The sequence below is a fragment of the Ceratotherium simum genome, chromosome 3, assembly GCF_057802395.1.
Source record: "Ceratotherium simum simum isolate JZ-2026a chromosome 3, ASM5780239v1, whole genome shotgun sequence".
NCBI classification, from domain to species: domain Eukaryota; kingdom Metazoa; phylum Chordata; class Mammalia; order Perissodactyla; family Rhinocerotidae; genus Ceratotherium; species Ceratotherium simum.
Genome location: NC_141902.1, coordinates 54,305,421 through 54,324,296, shown reverse-complemented (window position 1 = coordinate 54,324,296; position 18,876 = coordinate 54,305,421). Strand labels below are relative to the sequence as shown.

Genomic DNA, 18,876 nt, shown 5'->3' with positions numbered 1-18,876 from the left:
CCCAATGAGTTACATAACTGTACAAATTGGGCCTGATGCAAAATCTGGTGTGGACTCCATTCTCCTTTTGCTGTAAGCCTAGACTCGCAATGTTACAAGTATAGAAACTCAACTCAATAACTTAAGCCAAAAGGCAATTTATTGGCTGGAGTAGCTGGGAAGTCAAGGGATGCCCTGGCTTCAGGCATAGGTGGGTCCTGAGTCTCAATGATGTTGTTAGGGTTTTGTCTGTCTTCATCTGTCATGTCTGATTCCTTTGGGTTGGCTTCACTCTCAGGCCTCTCCACATGAGAGAAAAAATGGCTCCCAACAGGTCTTGACTTACCCAGTGCTTTTGTCTCACAATCCTAGCAAAAAAGATCCCCTCTCTTTCCCAGTATCCATGTAAAGAAGTCTCATGGAGACAAGCGGGCCCTGCTTGGATTGTGTGCTTATCCCTGAAACAATCATGATGGCCGAGGGGATGGGAAACCCTGGCAGGGCTGAGTCATGTGCCCTTCACTATCTGAGAGGGGTAAACCCCATCCCCAATGAAACAGGGGCTCTGTTACTAGAAGCAAAACAGCCATAGCAGGCTGGCACACTAAAGCTAATCATAGTCCTTTATAGATCCCAAGGCTACAACAAGAAGTATTTTCCTCTTTTTTCTAGGAGTAGGGGAGTGGGTGTCCCCGAGCAAAATGAGATTCTTAAGTGGAGGGTGGATGTTTGTTTATTTGGATTTACCAAAAACAAGCAGGGGACTGCTTCAAGGTTTCTGGAGCTCTGCGTATTGCTCTGGGGGCTTCTACAGATACCCAGGTTAGCTGTGTCCTGCACCCCTTCTGATTGGTGGACACTGCAGGGGTGAACGTGATGTCCAGGTTTTTCCTATTAAGGCCACCCATGACTGGAAGCCACCGGAAAGACGCCCCAGCTGGGGGCAGGGAGCAGAAGAGGGAGCAGTAAGACCTTCATTCCTGAGCACATTCCTGAGAGTGAGAAATGCCCTCTCCTGTCTGCCGCTGAGTCAGGGGCAAGGGCAGCTCCCCCAACCCTGTAAAATGTTGAGACATAGCGGGAGGAGCCGAAAGTTGGTCCCCTGCCTCAGCTGCCAGAAGAGCGGCTGACAAAAGCTTGGGCCAAGGCTGTCTGTGCACATAGCATCAGCATCTGGATGCTACTGGTTGGGAAACTTCAGAACTTCAGCCTCCTAGCAGTGTGTTGGCTGCTGCAGGAGGCTGATTTCCTCACTGGCCCAGCCCACAGCAATATGTGGGCCTGCTCAACCCCAGGATGGGCAAAGCTGAAGCTTCTCTCTTTGATCCTTGCCATACACCTTTAACCTAAGCCTAAATGCTTTTTAGGTGGGTGGCGCCCATAGCACCTGGTCCTTGTCCATTTTCAAACCAGAGCCTTTTCCATGATCAGTGGGCAGCAGTAGGTACTCTGACAACCCCATATTGGCATTTTTTCCCATTCCTAGTCTGCATGTGGCTCTCCCAGCTGTATGTGATTGCACATCCTCCTGGTGATTCCAGGTTTTAAGTAATCAGTAGTCGAATCTTAGTCGATTCCATTTCTTTCCCCACCTTCCTTTCCTCTTTAGCTTATAATTAGCCATTTTTCTTCTCAGTGTTGAAGTCTGCTTATTTGAAACCCATCAATGAGTTAGTCCTGTGGGAGTTACTCTCAATTACAAATTGAAGACTAATTGTGTCACAATCACTGTTGCTCTAAGACGCCTCCGTGTAATCGCTCCCTAAATTAACTCTCGCCTCTCATTTAACACTAAGTTAAGGTTTTAAGATGAGCTGTGATTTGTAGTAGGAAATGCAGCAGTTGGTGAACTGTAGAGTCTCAACTATATATTTTTTAAATTTCTTTTTCTTTTCATTTGAATTCTGGAGTATTTTTAAAATCTAAAAGTAAAATGCGCTAAACGGAAACAGCATAGATTTTGCTTTTACTGTAAACAGTTTAACACTTTTTCCTGATTATTGCCAGTCTTGTTCTGAAAAACAGTTTCTAAAAAACTTAAGTCACCTCCCCCCAACACACATCATTTTTTATGTTGTCATAATGTATTTTTTTGCTCAGTGTGCCTCTTTTTATTTGGGAGGGGCGGTTAGAGGAAGAGGTTGAACTGCTGATCAGAGTGACTTGCATGATCTCCTGTATTTTGAGCTTCTATCCAACCATTGCCACTCTGATAGTCAGGTGACAAGCAGCAAGCTGGGGAGAGCTAAGTGTAAATTAACCTGGGATGGGGGAGATTAAAGGCAGTGCCCACAAGAGGAGGTGAGGCGGTGGCTTGAATCAAGAGCCACGATGGAACGAAGAGGACCTGTTAGAACACATGACATCTCCAATGGTTGACCAAGGATCGGCCCCCTGGCAGACATTATCTTCAAGACACTTCCATCAAAGAGTTGAAGAGGTGACTTCTACAAATTTGACCCAAGCTTCAGCTGCAATTCAGACTTTGAGTTAAGAATACACTTTTTATTTTCTAGCAAAATATGGCTATGTGATATTAAGTATAAATTAAAAAGTAACTTAAAAGTCTTCTTAAAAGGTTCTCTTGGCCTTAACCAAATGATGATGATATAAAAAGCCTCCAGTTGGCTTCCCCCAAAAAGACAGGTGGGGCCAAGCTCACTTGGTTTGCTGTTCTGCCACTGTGCTCAGTTGCGAGCACACAACCCTCCAGTACAGCACAGGCAACAGCTCAAAACAGATTGGCCTTGAAGACAGTTATCAGATGCTAGGGGAAAACCAAAAGGAAATGCACCAAAGAAGAGCAAGAAACATAAAACCATCAAACTTCTCAGGTACAGGTTTCAGGTCTGACAAAAGCTGCTATCTAGCCAAGCCCCCACCCCAGACTCTCTCCACTAGGACACTGCTGGGACCCTGCTGGCTTTCTGCCTGCCTCTTCCTCATGGGCACCGTCTTATGTCCTGTCACTACAGAGTGACCCCCTGGGGATTCTGGCTTCTTATTTGCTGAGCTCCAAAGACTTCACTTCAACGTTTCAGCTCACTTGGTCCCAGATTTCCTGTGAGGGACTCGTCTCATCTACACACGTTTGGAGTTCTGTAATGAGGCAAAGAACAGTCTAATGCTCCCAGCTCAGATGATTACCCATGAGCATCTCCGTGAGAATTTTGACTCAGATTAGGTGCTCCCCACACAGAAAATTCACTCAGAGTTAGAAATGGAAGAGTGATTTCCTTGAGCTGCCAACACACTCTGACCCAACCCTAGTCCTGAAAGGGATCTGACTAATACGGAGTTGCAAATAATAAACCAGAACTTCTCCCATCAGTCTACTGAACACCTCTGGCAGCAGTAACAAATGGCTTTGCCCATCTAATTCCAAAATTAAACCTTATTTCCATATTATAATCACCACTTATTGTGTATAGATGATTTGGAAAACATAGAAAAGTAGAAGCAAGTGGGGAAACTCACCCTTAGTTCCACCCCTAAAGAAAACTACTGTTAACAATTTGGTACACTGATTTCCAGTCTTGTCCCTAATATACTAGGAACTGCATTACTTAGGCAATTTTAATTTAACATTGTAATAGATGTATTTCCTCCTCTTAATATAAATTTGTAAATATATTTAATACAAATATGTATTATTATATTTATACAATATAATTAACACATTAATATATTTATACATTATATATAACAATTATATAAATCTGTATTTGTAAATATATTTATATTTACATTAAATTACATTCATTAAAAATATATTTACAAATGTAAGTTTATAAATATTTTTGATGTATTTATAAATATATTTAATGAATGCATGATAATCCATTGGCTGTATGATAGTTAATCTAAATGAGTCCCAATAAAGGGATTTATTTCCAATTTTCCCTGTTATTATTAATACTGTAACTAACACCTTTATGCATAAACTCTTTTTAGATGTTTAGGCTAGTTTCTTTACAGTAGGTTCCCAGCAGGGGGATAACTGGGTCTAAGGGCTTCTTGATGCTCATTGCCAACTAGCCTTTTTAAAGGGACATTAGGAAAACTGTTTCGTGACAGTCACAAAAGCTCTTACTGATTCAAAGGAAAGGATTTGCCCCTCAGCTGATTTGAAACAAAATAGAATTAAAGTTTTTTACATACTGAATAACAGCTAATGAGTGAGTGACCCTCATGCAAAAGTGCAGCCTGCTTTGATCGTTCCTGAAGGCAAATTAACGTCCAACCAATCTACCAAGGATGCGCTTGTATGATTTCGAGATTTCCCCAGAGCTCTCTTCCAAATGTTAAAAACAGTGATTTTTAAAATTTATATCAGTGTACATTAATGACACATTTTTTGTTAACTCTCCTAGATAAGCGGAGAACAGGCCTTTTACAAAACAATCCTTTATATATATACACATATACATATGTACATATGTACATATATATATAATGTTTATACACACACACAGAGACTCAAATGAACTCAATGAAAGTGCTTATTTTATGTCTTTGATGAAGCAGATTTAATTTCTCCCTTTTCTACACGGAATGTTCAGTTGCACTTCCTTTGAACAGGATAGTTGATGTCACTTGCTGTTACTGCAGAAATAAAGGCTCTTCTCCTCTTTGTAATGCTACACACTGATGAGGAGAAGCATCGGAATTTGCTAACAAATTACTATACGAGCTGCTTGGTGCTATTTTCCCCTCCTTCTGCCTCCCAGACAGACATTTCTTGCCTATCTAGAGCCATTTGAATTCTCAGTTCAAAGAATCTTTGTTAGATGGCCAATTTGTTCCCGAGAGCATTGGAAACAGCTATAAAAAAGGACAGATATTTCATGTGTGATGGCATCATGCCAGTCTGACTCCGCAAACATTGCTTTCGAGAATGCTTGCCAGCACGCCCGCCAGGGCACAGCAGGCTGAGGATGTGAAGAGGACCATGGTTTAATGCATATTCACAAGGTGCTCTAGTCTCCTGTGAGGTGTACTGAGTGCCCACTGGGTAGTTTGTGTCCCCGCTAAGAGCCAACTGGCGGCAACTCTAAGGGAAGCAAACATACTAAAATATTGTAATCAGATTCCGAGGGCATGGTTTTTTTCCTAGCTCAGCAATTAGAGATTTCCCCCCGGGAAATGTTATTCACATGAAAGTCTTCAAATCAAAAATATTGTACTAGAAGAGGAAGGGGTTACACAGAGATCTATAGTCAGTTCAGAAATGTGTGTATATATGTGTGTCCATATTTTTAAGCACACTCACATACACCACAAATTACATGCATATCCCCAACATATGTATTAGATGGAGAAAAAGAGAGCAATGCTGTTCCATGTCTGTGCATGCAAGCAGAGGAAATGTTCCATTCCTAGGTTGGACATCTCTGAAGGCTCTTTGAGCTTAGGTCCTGATCATAAGCATAAATAGGCTTTTCACCAAGTGGATGACTAATTCATTCATCTTGATTGATAATTTGAACCGACAAAGAACAGATCAACACAAATCACGAGGGCAAAAACATCTGGGACTTAGTTTAATGAGAATACCCCAAAACCTCTTTAGTGGTAATTGCATTGCAAGCACCAAATAGCTTTCACAGTTGTTTTTGCAAATGATACAAATTAGCACCCAAGATCTGGACAGTATATTGACTGTAAAAACACTGAGGAATTTAGCAGGGCCCTGGGTCTTTTGGCCAAATATATGCATTAACCTAGATACACTCTGGCGTATAATTTGGGGACTTCTTGCTGCAGAAAAAGTTAAGACTCTGGAATCCTACTGCTATTTGCACTTGGGACTCCCAGGTGGGTAAGTTCATCTTTGAGGCAGTTTTCTCCTATCCCCACAGTCTCCTTTACCAATTTCCCACAAATACCCTGAGAATTTTTAAATATCCAAGATGCTTAAAATCTGCGGTTTAAATCCTTTTCCATGTTAGGAAACAGATACCACACAAATTGTTTAATTTGAAGGTTTTATGGGTGCTTCCTTATACCTAAAAAGTCTGGGAAAGCTGTAATGAGATGTAACAATTGTATATCTTATTAGATCTTAACACACCTAGTGAAACAATAAGAAAAGATTTTCAAAGCAGTCGGCTGTGCTTTGATTTATTTCCTTCTTCAGGCACCTCTACCTGAGTCCAGCGAGAAGTCAGGAGTAGGTGCTTATTGTACAAATCCTGCAGAGGGAAATTTCAGACAAATTAAATATATCAGGCTGGAGCAGGAAGGCTTCACTGAAAAAAAAAAAAGAAAAAAACAGGTGTCATCAAATGTGGAGTGATGAATGGATAATGCCTTTCTCACTGCCTAAAATGTTCTTTCCCTCCTTTTGCTCATCTCTATTTCCTTCTTCAAGACGTTCCTGGCAGCTAGACGCCAGCAAGACTGGGTGTTCCAATTTGTACAGCATTTGCTTGGGCTACATTTTAGCACCTAACCTATTCTACCTGCACCTGTTCATTTCTGCCTCTTGAGCTTACAAGATACATGTGTGTTGATGGAACCCCACCTTTTTGAATCACTGTCCTTTTTACAAAGCATTTCTGCATGCAGTTTTCCCATGACGGAATGCCCCAAGGTCATCAACATCATGTCCCAAGGTCAGCAAGGCAAGTTCTGTGAACCCACTTTACAGAAAAGATGTTGCAACTCAGAGGGATTGCATGACCTCTGCAAAGTCATGCACCCACTAAAGTGCAGTTAGAACTTCCAAGCAAGCTGCCATGGCCGCTAAAATGAAACAGGTTAAATCAGACTCATTTTTTAAAATAAATCCTCTCTCTGTCTCGTGGAATTCTCTAGCAATATTAATGAAACAATTTGAGGTGAATACATTTTAGGCTCCTCATCTTTTACCTGTGGAGAATTTGTAGAAAATTAAGCGCTTATTGAAACATAGTTATCAAGCCCCATTGGTGATGGTTCCAGCTGCCTTGTCAGGGAAAGTGGAAAATGAGTAATAATACCCACACTGTATCTGCAGAATCTTCCAGAGAAGATTTGGGAGCTCAGAGTCATTCTACAGAAGAATAAGAATGGACAAATCATTTTGTGATTTTCAATCAATCCCCTTCCCCACAACAACAGTATTTTGCTTCAAGTGAAATCAAGTTAAAGTAAAAATAATTTAGAATATTCTATAGAGAAAAATGCCACCCAAAAGGGTTTTAAATGAGCATTAAAGGCAGCTGGAATGGGAGGGGTGGTCCCGACTCCGCCTTGAAGACTCAAGGAGAGTTAGGACCTCATGTTTGTACAAAAGTCTCTGGTCCTTTTTGTCTTTAACACCAGCTAAGCCCCCATGTCTAATTCCTTGTTGCCCCTCTGCCTTTTGGATCTCGTATGTGAAGCGACTTCTGTAAGCCAGGAGCAATCATTTTGAAGTTCATATGAAATTGTAAGTGACAAGTTATGAAATGGACTTTGAAGTGGCAGAGTTGCAAATAATGTCTCTACTAAGCCTCAGTAGCCACCTGTCCCATAATAACCAGAACAGGGAGGACAAACCGTGGCCGAATCCACTGCCACCTACTTTTGTTCAGTCTGTGAGTTAAGAAAGGTTTTAACCTTCTTAAATGGTTGAAAAAAAAATCAAAAGAAGAATATTTCATGACATGTGAAAATTATATGAAATTCGAATTTTAGTAGCCACAAAAAATTTTATTGGAATACAACCTTACCTATTTGTTTCCATATTGACTCTGACTGCTTTCAGTAAAGAACAGCAGACTGACGCGGACCTATAACCGACAAAGTCTAAAATACTTACTATTTGACTCATTATAGAAGAAAGCATTGCTGAGGCCACATGAAGGGTTGTAGACCTAACCAATGTATACTGTACAGATAAATTCAAGATCATCCTTGGGACAAAAAAGACCACACTCTTTTTCTAAACTGATAAACAGATTTTTAAAAATGTCAATGGCAGTTAATAGGGCATATATTCACAGGCTGCTTCAATGGCCCTCCTCCTATCCTCTGTTTCAGCATTCACTGTATTGCAAAAATTGTAACTGGGTGGCCCAATTTGATTATTTAGTCTTACTGTTGTCTTTTGCATTCTTAATGATTTAATAAATTATTTGTGGCACCACTCTCCCAACAGTTTTTAATCCAGGTTAAACATTTCAGTTCATAGCACAGCTAACAGAATCCCAAAGTGTTCCAATAATAATAATTAAAAATTTTAAAAAATATCAAACAAATCTGTGGAAAATTCCAAAGAGATAGCATTAACATTGGCTCAGTAATGAGAAGCAATTTCTCAGCAATCTGGGAAAATACAGTCTAAAAACAATTACCTTCCTACCTAATTCCTCCCTCATTTACAATCTACCAGGCAGAGATTTTAAATGGAAAGACTGTCTTATTCTACAGGGAATCTACTGAATTTAGCACTTAGAATGAATTCATTTGGGGACATTTAAAGGGAATTTTTATCTTGTCAAATTCATTGTGTTTAAAAACTAGTAAAAAGTGAAAAAGTATTTTCCATCACACAGTGTGTGCTACACCTTCGGAATTCCATATTGTTAATATTAAGTAGAAAGGTTTGCTTAAAAAATTCAATTACTGTATTAAAATTTGTTTCAGGAAAGGTTTAAAAATATCCTTTAGTGGGCAAGTCTTGAAATGTTAAAAATAACACGAGATTCAAATCTGGACAACTCTCTCAACGTTAGGGTTATTTGAGTCGGCTCATTTAGAAAGAGAAATGACAAAGAATTCCTTTTATAATCTTCAAAACACAATCACTGTATGATGCTAGAGTTGGTGTGGGGGGGGGTCTCTTAGCTTAGCCAATACTGTAATTACAATAGCACGTTTCCAGAACGTTCACCAGACCCTTCCTGGGCCTCTGTCTTGAAAACATGCAACTGCTGTATTCCATGACAAAATCCTATATGTGTGGGTTTTGTTATTAACTCTAGATTTGAATTAGAATTCCCTATCTTACAGCTTGGAGCTAAACTCTGTTTACAAAACAGTATTTACACTCGACTAATTTTGCAGATCAAACTAATTAAATCAATTAAACTGGTGATTAACCAAATGAAGGCTGATTGCAAAAATTAGTGGGTTTATTTTGGAGGACTGGAAGTAAGCTAATTACTGCAGTGATTACTTGAACCTGGAGTACTCTAAATGTGGTATAAATTGAAACCTCATAGTGAATTAGACTGGGAATTCATTACAGTTTAAAGCACTGTTAATACTATTCAGTCTGTTCCTCCTTGGGGAAAATTCCCTCTCTGTGTTTTGTATACCAATAAACAATCACTTGGGTTATTGCTTTTTGTGGTGCAACCCAGTTAAAGTGGGGGACACTGAAGAAAAGTTATTTACTTTTAGAGTGACATACATCAGTGCCTGTCAAACTTTGACGTGCATTCAAGTCACTTGAGGATCTTCTGAAAAGAAGATTATGATTCAGTATGTTGGGGGTGGAAGTGGTGATTGGGTGGGGATATGGGGGTGTGTGTGCACAACCACAAGAGTATGCTCGAAAATTAAGATGCTGCCTGTCTAGCAAGCTCCCAGGTGATGTTGATGCTGCTGGTTCTTGAACCACACTTTCAGCAACAAGCACATACACTGAAGTGGACATACAAACTGTCGGAATTAGAATTGATGCTTCAAGGTGGGATATGGAGACCAAGCTATCATCACATTCCTTGCTGATGAAAACGGACCCACCATTGCTAGACATGCTTGAGCATCAGCTGATTTCAGTAATGGCTACTACTGACGGGTCCTCATCGAGTGCTTTTTCTCATGGTCTTCTAATTGCAGGCATATTATAACAGAGTATTTATGTCCATACATAAAGCACTCTACTAATTGGTTTTTAAAGGATATCATTTTAACAAAATGTGAACACAGCTGAGCGTGTGGTCTACATTTTGCTCATTTAAATATCACTGAGCTTTCGTTTCTCTGTTTTGCCTTGGTTTCAGATTTATGAGATGGTATTTACAGTAATAAGAGAAAGATTTCAGATTCGGCTGAAAGATGCAGTTAAATCTGGGAGAGAGATGTTGGTTTTATGCAAAATTTTCAAGACAAGCAAACAGCTCTTATTTGCAACCTAGCTGGAGGATAGACGTATATGTATTTTCAGTGTTGCATCCACTTTAGATGTTGGGGGGAAAAGTTAATTTTCCCAGTTAATCAACGAACCTGTCTTGATGTTTGGTTTCCTGCATGTTGCAGGTTCATAGCAAGAAACAGCTTATCCCTACAGGAAACCCCACAACCTTTAGCAACGACTATTCATTGCCATTTGATAAGTAGTGCCCTCTGTGTGCCAGGGGCTAGAGAGTGCAAATTTGAATAAATTAAGACCACAGACTGTGTTTTAATAAGGACAGAGCTCTCAGAAAGGGAAGGCACATCTGATGAGTTTCCATCTGTTGAAAGAACAACACTTGAACGACTACAAGAAACAGCTTTACGTAAGAAAGATTGCTCAGGGTTTTGATGAGTCGCTCGAAAGTTAATCAGGAACACTTTTGGTTGCAATTCGTGTTGAAATGCTTCATAGATTATTTTTTCACTTTCAAGTCTTGTGGAAGTACTTGGATTTTTCCTTAATGCTTGAGACATTTGCAAGCTGCTGGCTTCCCAGTCCCAATATGAATTAGCATCTCCGAACCTGTGGGTGGAGATGGAGAAGGTGCAGGAAGTTGAGCTGAATCTTTATAGATCCCAGAGAAGTGGCTTTAAAAACTAAACAGTTGATATAAGCTTGTCTGACTGGCCTCTTTCTTCTAAAACTTAAATGTAGTAAGGAAAAATTACAGGCTAGAATATTTAGTTGAGTGAGAGGTTTTGTGATGGTAAATTTGTAGATTTTGTCAAGTTGAATTAGTGGAAGACACTTAGTATAAAAGTTGAAGGGTTTTCTTGCCTTACTAAACAAAGATCATCACAATGTTTCCATTAATAATCAATTTACAATCTGGTCAATAATTCCTAATTATGGAAGATGACAAAAACAAATGACTAAATAATCAGTTGAGAGACTATCCAGGTGACACTTCCTTCAGGGAACTCACCACCAGCCAGGACAGCGTGTTGGGATTTTGTTCACTGACCTGGAGTGGATGGACTGTCTGTCTCTTGGGGAAAGATGAAAGTAACTGAAAAAATATATATATAAACGGGCATCCAGGTGTGTCTGTATGCAACTCTCCTACATACACATGGGAATTCTAATATCTGTTACAGTATCAGGAAGTCGGTTCATAATTTTACAGTGAGAAGTGTCTTAGTCCATTTGGGCTGCTATAACGAAACACCAGAGATTGGGTGGCTTGTAAACAAACATTTATTTCTCACAGTTCTGGAAGCTGGGAATTCCAAGATCAAGGTGCTGGCAGATTGGGTGTCTGGTGAGAGCCAGCTTCCTCTTGACTGCTGTCTTTTCACTGTAACCTCACATGGTGGAAGGGATGAGGGAGCTTTCTTGCCCTCTTTTATAAGGGCACTAATCCCATCTATGAGGGATCTGCTCTCATGACCTAATCACCCACCTCCTAATCCTGTCACCTTGGGGGTTTGGAGTCCAATATATGAATTTGACCGGGGAGGGGGACACGAACATTCAGACCATAGCAAAAAATGTACCTGTCTAGGGGTCAGATTGCTCACACAGACCTGCCTAATGCGTTCATTCCCTGTGGGACAAGCTAACAGAGGCGCCTTTAAAAGATACTTGTCGATATTAGGGAAAGCTTCTCAGTTAATGTAGTCTGAGGCACTCTTACCTTGCCAAGGAAGGCTTCCCTAGAGCATTCCATGGATGAGCACTGACAATGATTGCTTCTAGGATTCTGTTTTTAAAAATATTCTGTGATTCTTCTAAACCCCTCTATACATATCTCTTTCTCTTAACAAGATGCAATGATGTTGATTAGGTTATGGCCTATTAAATATAACCCCATCCCTGGTCCCTCTTTAAGAAATGCACCCCAGATCACCTTGACTGTATTTTGGATCTTCCTAAACCCAGTCTCCTTGTTTTCTCCCACAGCTAGTCACACATAGTATACGGGCTTTGTTTCCAAGCTCTCAGAGAAAAAGTTACCTAATTGTCATCTCTGCATATGATCCCATGAGTGAAAGCACTTTTTATCATTCACATGTAAAGTCAGAAGTTGGAGAACTTTTACTAGTATAATTCATCTCCCCTTTCTATCTCTAAATAAGAAGATGCTGTAGGCTGTTAGAATCACTGATTTCTTGGTGTCTGCCTAACATGTTGTGGCAGAAGAGTCCAGTCCCAGAGATACGATTCCCATGTCATTCCACAGAGTGTGTGTTCCCCTGTGGGTTACTTACCGATGTCTGTTCCTCCCTTCTTTCAAGCAAAAAGTTTATTTAGGTGTCTGCTCCTCAGAGAATGTGACCACAACTCAAGGGTAAGTCCTGATTAGGCTAACCCAAGCTTGGTAATCTCATTTCCATTGCCAGTGATTGGTTTAGAGGAAAGCATTTGGCTGAGTTTTAGCTAATGCAACTGGAGTGGAAATCTGCTTCAGGCTTCTAGAAATGATGCTGTCTCTTAGAGAGACATGGGGGAGAAATGGCCTACCTCTTCCCATGGAAGTGAATTTGTATCTGCTGGCCCATGAAGGGAGCCAGTCTGAGGGCAAAGCTGACATGTTGACATTGGCAGAGGGAAAAGATGGAGAGGACCTGGGCTCTTCATGACAGCAGCCCAAGCTGCTGATGGAAATGGAGCTGCCCAACTCAGGACTTCCTCATCATGTGCTACATTTCCTTTGTTTTTAAGCCATTTGAGTTAGGGTCCCTGTTAGGTACAGCTAAAAACAACAGAAACTTTTATCCTTATTAGAGTCACACTTTTTTCTTATGCAACCCACAACTTTTGACTCTATATTTTTACTGGATGAGCACTGGGACTTTCATCTTGCCTATTGATTCCATCTCTCTATTTTTCAGATAAATAAATGGCTTGAATAAATGAATCCAGGACTTAGTGGATACACAAAACTGTTATCAGAACTCTCTCAATTATTGTCAGCCAAGATGACCCTTCCCAAAAGATTTCTCTCATTGGCTCACAGTTCCTGGGGAAACTTCTCTCTTGAAAGCTGAGTAGACTGACCTGCTATTCCCACGTTAGTCCTCTACTGCAAAGAGTGCAGGTAAAGGATAAATTTATTTAGGTTAGATGCAAACTCTTACCATGCAGCCCCAGTTTGGAATTAACAAAGCCTATTTAAGATTTCATCCAGGTTACTTTTCCATACCTCTACACTTTTGCTGGGTACAGCCTTCAAAATTTTAAGCCAATTTGCATTTGATTATTTCAAAAAGTACACATTCAGGGATTGAATTACCAGTATGAAATGTTAACACAAACAAGATAAATAGTACAAAGTAAATTACGGTATGATGATAAATGGACGTATCCACAGATTAGAATAGCAAACATGTTAATGAAATTTATAGTAACCTACAGTGGAGATATTTAATATTAAGAGTTCAGTCTCCTTTAACCTGGCAGTTGGAGAGATTCTTTTGGGACCTGACTTATGCAGGGTAGTCAATCCATTAGCCCAACTTTCAGTGATAGCATTAGTTTATCTTTTAATGTCTCACAATTTAAGGTGTGAAAAGCAGAGAAAAATCCTCTTTCCTTGGGACCTTGAAGAAGCCCGACATAAGCTTTTGAAAGATTTCACAAAAGAGATTTCACATAGATACATTCATGTACATCTCGAACACCTGATGTGTGAGAGGCATCAGGCATCGGTGAGGTGCTGGGGAGCTTGTGAAGATGAGTCAGACTTAGATTCTACTTTCAAGAGATCCCAGATAAGATGTTAACTTAAGACAGTGACAAAAGAAGAGAAAAGTGACTCCAAGATTTTGTACCTGGAGAACTGTGAGGAGAGTGATGCTGTGAGGGACATGGAGACACCGGGAGGGGTTTCTGGTTTTAGATGAGCTTAGATTCAGGGTGCTTAATCTCAGATGTTGCAGGACAGGTCTGTGGACGTGTTTCATGCAGCTGGATATAGTCAGGCTGTTTGAATTCCCACTTCTATGCAGTACTTCCATTGCATTTATTTAACAAATTGTCTCTGTGTTGATAACTAGACCATCCTTAACAGGCAAGCCTCTTGGTTTGGAAAGTCATTGTGATTACATGCTAATAAAATATTAGAAGTGAGAGGGGGCTGTTTTTCAAATTGAAACTGGAAAGGAAACATCCAGCAGATCATTTTACTTGACCTTTGTCAGGGACAGTCCTGAACACAACTTTGGGAAATATCACAGCCCAGTGGAGAGGACACTGGCTAGGGAGTCAGGAGGTGCGAGTTGTGTTTCTGACCATGACCCTTAGATGAGTCACTTTCTGCACTTCAGGTTTCTCATCTGTAAAGGTGGATTGGGCTAATTAGCTCCAAAGACTCTTTCTATATCTTAAGGTATTGTTCACACCCCACCTCTATTTTGCCCTTGATGCTCAGCCTCATCAGAAGTGTTTAATAAAAATTTGTACTATTTCACTTCCCAAAGCATAGTCATTGTTTTCACATTTGTTCCTTTCTGAGCCCTGAAATGGTGGCATTATAGACGACACCTCCAGTCAGATGATAAAACCAGGGTACAGAGAGATTAAGGGGCTTGTCCGAGGTCCCTGGCGGGTGCATGTCAGAGCCAGGACTTGAGCTCAGGCCTCCTCCATTTCCCCCTCACCCACAGCTTCCCCCACCCCGCACAGTCCAGGCTCAGGTTGTCCTTTCTTGAGTGGACTTGGTTAGGGGAACTCTTACAAAGATACTAGCCTTTGGGATTGCAGGTACAAAGATTTTTTTTTTAACTTTTTATTTTGAAGTCATTTTGTATTTACAGAAAAGTTGCAAAGATAGTACAGAGAGTTCCTATCCACCTCTCACCCAGCTTCTCCTAATAGTAACATCTCACATAACCATGGTACATTTGCCAAAACTAAGCAATTAACATTGGTACAACACTATGATCTAAACTGCAGATTTAATTTGGATTTCACCAGTTCAAATTTTTAAGGGACAAATTAAAGTAAATTGGAGAGTGGAAACAGAGTCAGGGACATAAAGTCTTCTGGCCCCCACCAAATAATACTGTGTACTCCATGTATGCTACAAAGGCCAGCCTTACCGCAGGCACAGACTTCTAACACTGAAGCTTCCCCCCGACTTGATGAGCAAGTCAACAGACATAGGGAGCTTTGATGATGAGAAAACCAATGGCCATCAGGAGGACTGATAACCCAAAATTCCAAATGCTTAGGTTTGTGAACTACACACCAAGTAGCAAACCAAAGATACATTTCAGATCCTATCTTTTATGGACAAGATGCTCACAATCACCATCTATCATTTGCTAAGTACAATCCTTTCCTGGAAGATATTGCAGTATTATTCAAAACGTGCCAAAGTGGGCAGGAGATCCCAAGAGTAATTGTGAGTTATGAGGTCATGGGGACCTCATTGCAAACTATTTGCAAAACTTAATTGGGGTAATAAATAAACTAAGCATGTAAATTAGATTGAAGACTACAGTGTGAATTAGAAGGAGGCCATTAGCCTGCATAGTCAAAATGCCTTCTTCCTGTTCGTAATATTTGCTGAATTGAACTATTAATCGAGCAAGCATTAAATTCAAATATCCTAAAATTTCACAACTAAAATGACTTGGAAATAAAACTTTTTAATGAGATTCTTTCTGGACAAGATGTGAACTTTATTTTTTATGATTAGGTACTTAGGCACTTCTTGAATAGAAGATGGTCTGGCATTCACATCTGAATCCACCTGCCCCCAGGGTGTGAATTCATCTTAACCAGGCTACTTAGAAGCAAATGCAGAAGGAAAAAAAAATAAAGCTCAAAAGGAATGAAATAAGGAAGCCATTTCCAATTGTTGAAAACAAATAGATCTGTAGGCTGAAACGGCACTACACCTCTCTCCCTTTTCTTTTCTTCTTTTTAAAACAAGGTGATCAAATATAACTTCAGGCGTGACATTTCTTTTTCACATATCTGAAGAATGAGTAAAGGGGCCTCTTGCAGGTGAATATAAACATAAAAAAATAAGAGAAACCAGGCGCCCAAACACTGCATCTAATCATCCAGCCCAAGTCAAGTCTTACAGCGGCTTTTTTTTTTTTTTAAGCAGTTGATTGAATGAATACAAATGCCTCTCTGTTGTCACTTGGGATGCCACTTGATATATCCCATTTTCTAGACTCTAATTATTCCATTTGTAGACATGAATGCCATTTAGATGTGAGCTAATTCAGCATGGTAACTCAATTAGATTTGTACCGACTTGGATTTATGAAACATCAATGGGTTCTTGGTGAGACCAATGGGACTGCGGGCGATTCATCCCGAAGTCTCACCAACACGGCCTCTCAGGAGCTCAATTAAACATGCCAGCCATGAGGATGTTTTTTAGCTGGAATGTTTCACAATTAAAATAAAAAAGATTTCTGAGTACCTTGGTGTGCTTGGCCCAGCAGAAAAGAAAGACCTGTCATAACACAGGCTGAAGTTTTCCTTTAGGTTATATGTTATCTCCATCAAAGAAGGCTGTCGCTCGCCTAGGCTTCAGATCACCTGTGTGGCTGCACTCGGCCTTGCCAGCCTCAGTCGTGGATCCACATGGCAAGGATTATGGAGTTTCATAATGCCTCACATTCAAGGGCACTCAATAAATGTTGGTTGAACTAAATTGGTAAGTTCATCTTAGAGCCTGCAACTTCATCTTGGTTCTGAGAGCTGAAAGGCAGACGCTGAATGCCAAATTAGATTTGTATAAACATAAGAAATCTCAAAGTGATGAAAGTTATGCTAACTGTATTTTCAGCATAAAAATATGGCCCATGGTCAGAAAATGAGGGAAAGGATTCGAAACCAGGACTATCCCCTAATGGATATCGTGTAAAAAGTACTCCTTCCAAGGAAACCATATAACTGTGCAATTCTGTGCCAGGCTTAGGAACGTAAGCAGGCACCTGTGTGTTAAATGCCTGTGCCTGGCAGAGATTTGCCTCACGTTCCATCTTGTTCACTGTGGGAGTGTTTGATGATTAAAGGCTTCACTGCTTTTCAACACAAAACCTGGCACAGAGGGCATACCTGGAAATACTGTGTGAACTAATGAAACAACATAATAGGTGTGAACTCATTTTGTCAATGTTGAACAACTTTGGAAATGTCTGTTGTCATTTTCTTAAATCAAGTCTTGGATAAGAAACACGATTACATTTGTTTTCCAAGACCTGGATGAGGGACAACGTAAAGGGGAAAGAGTTTCAATTTTACTATGTCTCCTTTTCTTTCCCTCTCTGTTTAACCCTAATATTTATTTCTATTGTGAGATTGATTATTGTTAGGTGTAGAATAGTGGTAGTCATAGTGGTAGAAGAAGTAATACTTGGTTAAGTCTTATAAATAATATTTGCTTTGCATGTCATAATTTTCAAAGTGCAGTTTCATATAAGTTGTGTCATTTCATCCCCACAACACTCCCGCAGAACAGTCATTTCCTCTGATTTTACAGCTGAGGTAACTGGTCAAGAGAGGTTGTGCGTCTTGCCTAAGGCCACGTGGCTGAATCTCAGTGAGGCTGCTATTTCAACTTTTCCTGTTAAATCCTTCTCATGTGGTGTTGCAGAAATAGCATGGGTTTTAAATCAGAAAACACTGTTTTACTTTCTAGTTTTATCATTTTGGATCTTCTAACCATTGATGGAAATATAGATTTAACCTCAGTACATGATGAATCTGGGGGGCATTCTTGAGTTTGATTTGGATAAAAGTTCCAAAATTTGATCCTTAAAACTAATCCCTGAGACTATCTGATTAAACTGGCATAGCATCAGCAGGCTAGAGGTGCCGGGGGAGGGAATTAACGTTATCCGGGGAGAGGAGATGCTTTGAGTCTGTGCGCCTCAGTTTCTTTAATCTCATGGGAACCTTCACTTAAATTGGAAACACAGGTTAGAACTTCCTTTTATTGTTTCTGTGGTAACTCCCTTTCTAGCTGCTAATTTCCTACACTAATGGTCTCTGCAAAGATTTTCTGAAGAGCCACCTGAAAGAGAAAGGCCAGGAATTTATTTGTACTACGTTTGCATCAACTAACGTTTGGAAAATTTGCTGTAATCTTGCCATATCCACACAGACCAACCAGCTCTCCTTGGCTTGTTTTTATTCCAGGAACCACCACCTCAGGTAGCAGAGGAGAACATCAGAAAGACCGCGGTGCTGGGGGTCAGCAGATGCTGCCCTTCTGCCATCTTGCTCCGCGGCTGACCCCCGTGGGACTAGGTTGGCCACCCGCTGGCTGGCAGCCTTGGGCAATTCACTCAACTCCTCTAGTCTTATTTTCTTCATCTGTACCAATAGTGCTTCCCTCCAAAGCTGTTGGAAGGATTAAATAAAATAATATGTGTGGAAACATTTTGTAAACTGTTAACCTGTGCTTTTTCCAAGGGACACTGTATCATAACATGCTGTATATATTTTTTAAAGTCCATGTTTGTAAAATGCCACATCTTAGAAACTCAAAGTGCACTTTGGCATATTGAAGAGAGAAGTGAACTCTGTGGACATTTGTTTAATGTGTTGTTTCACAAACTATTTGACCACAGAATCCATTTTTCATTTACTACCTCATGTCAAGCTGTGCTATAGGCAGCTTTTTTTTATGATTTTTATTTATTTATTTTTTTCCCCCAAAGCCCCAGTAGATAGTTGTATGTCACAGTTGCACAGCCTTCTAGTTGCTGTATGTGGGACGCAGCCTCAGCATGGCCGGAGAAGGGGTGCGTCGGTGCTCGCCCAGGATCCAA

General features: G+C 40.3%; 1 long non-coding RNA gene across 2 annotated transcripts in view; it reads left to right on the top strand.

Moving 5' to 3' along the window:
- The window catches only part of LOC147917571 (uncharacterized), a 75,525-nt gene extending 57,041 nt beyond the window's left edge, over positions 1–18,484 (top strand). For both annotated transcript variants that reach the window (XR_015550936.1, XR_015550935.1), the window contains exon 4: positions 18,242–18,484. This is a non-coding gene — a long non-coding RNA (uncharacterized LOC147917571). The remainder of the gene's footprint in view (positions 1–18,241) is intronic.
- Positions 18,485–18,876: the final 392 nt, after the last annotated feature.